Consider the following 1,495-nt stretch of genomic DNA (forward strand, 5'->3'; position numbering starts at 1 on the left):
ACACGCGCTTTGGATTTTATTTCACAACCCTTTTTATTTATTGTTAATTGGCGTTAAGCCCTTTATTGCGCACCGGTACGAACGGGTTTCCCCATTTTTATTTATTTTGTTTTACAACACTAGGGGAACAGAGTTTGTCCGGGGGCAAAGTGGAAAAAGTTTAGTGCCATTCCACTGTGTGAAGTTGGATGACCATCGAAACTGTGTATGTGGTGATGGACCCTTGCTCCGGTGAAACGGTCCACGTTTGCGGGATCGGGGCCACATGAGTGGTTTGCATTTCTTTCCGCCTCGTGGTCCCGCCAGGCAGCACGCTTACGCTTGGCCTCCGCGGTCCGCTCATCGTCGGTGGTCTCCGTCCGCTGCCGCCGCACCATTCCCTTTTCTGTTCACGCCGCCGTTCTTGGTAGGCACGATGTTCTTCTTCCGCCCATACAACACGCGGCCTATCAATTTCAGTCAGAGCAGAACTGAGGAAAGGAGCCTACGTAGAGCATGACATCAGGAGACAGAAGACACTCGGATCAGTAGGCACTAGTTTGAATATGCGGGATGGCGAACACGTGTATGGTGCGAACGTAGACATGGCCGACACGTGTCAAACTGTAGTATATCTGTTTTTATCAGCCAAATATCTGATACGCGTTGTATTTGGACACAAGACATTAAACTTATTTTTGCAATTTGGCGGAGTGCTTGAAGCTTGCTTCAACTTCGCCGCGGGTCGGCCCGGTATTGCACGATATTCGGGATCGGTGCCACGGATTTTGGACATCGATCCGCTGGAAACTAGCCATATACAGCTTCGCTGTAAAACTCCCGTGTGGGTGCATGTTAAAAAGCCCAGGTAGTCGAAAATAAGCCGCAGTACGTGCCCCACTACAGCGTGCCTCATAATCATATCGTGGTTTTGGCACGTAAAACACCAGAATTTATTGTCATGTTTCTATTCGATCGTGCTATTCACCCCCGAGTCAAGCGCGAAAGTGGCTAAAACACGGTCGACTTGTGCCAATGTTCGCTCGCGTTGGGTGCACGTTAAAAAGCCCAGGTGGTCGAAAATAATCCGGAGTCCCCCACTACGGTGTGCCTCATAATGATATCGTGGTTTGGCACTGCTGCTGAATTCGAGGCCTTGCTACGTAATGACATCCGCCGTAAAGACCGTGAGGTGTGGCGCTGGCTAACACTGCAAGGTTTAGTTTTAGTAGATAAACATAAATACTCCTGAAAGTGGATGGGAAAACGGCGCCGCCGTAGCTCATTTGCTGAGACCATCACACGCATAATGCGATGACGTGGATTCGTGCCAACCTGCAGACAGTCGTATTTTTCATCCAGATTCATTTCCACTGATTGATTTTTATTCGAATAATTCAATTAATAGGTACATGTAACTTCCTCTATGCTTTCCTTTGTGTTTTTGTTTGTTGACTTTCTTATGATATGGTATGGTATGTTATGGTAAAACTTTATTACGGTCCCTCGGAACGCG

At 47.8% G+C, this 1,495-nt stretch overlaps 1 non-coding gene across 1 annotated transcript; it reads left to right on the forward strand.

Annotated features, from left to right (window-relative positions):
• Positions 1-584: 584 nt before the first annotated feature.
• LOC119437859 (U2 spliceosomal RNA) lies at positions 585-766 on the forward strand. Its single transcript, XR_005189562.1, has one exon. It is a non-coding gene; the product is annotated as a U2 spliceosomal RNA (small nuclear RNA).
• Positions 767-1,495: the final 729 nt, after the last annotated feature.

Source organism: Dermacentor silvarum, chromosome 1, assembly GCF_013339745.2.
Source record: "Dermacentor silvarum isolate Dsil-2018 chromosome 1, BIME_Dsil_1.4, whole genome shotgun sequence".
NCBI classification, from domain to species: Eukaryota; Metazoa; Arthropoda; class Arachnida; order Ixodida; family Ixodidae; genus Dermacentor; species Dermacentor silvarum.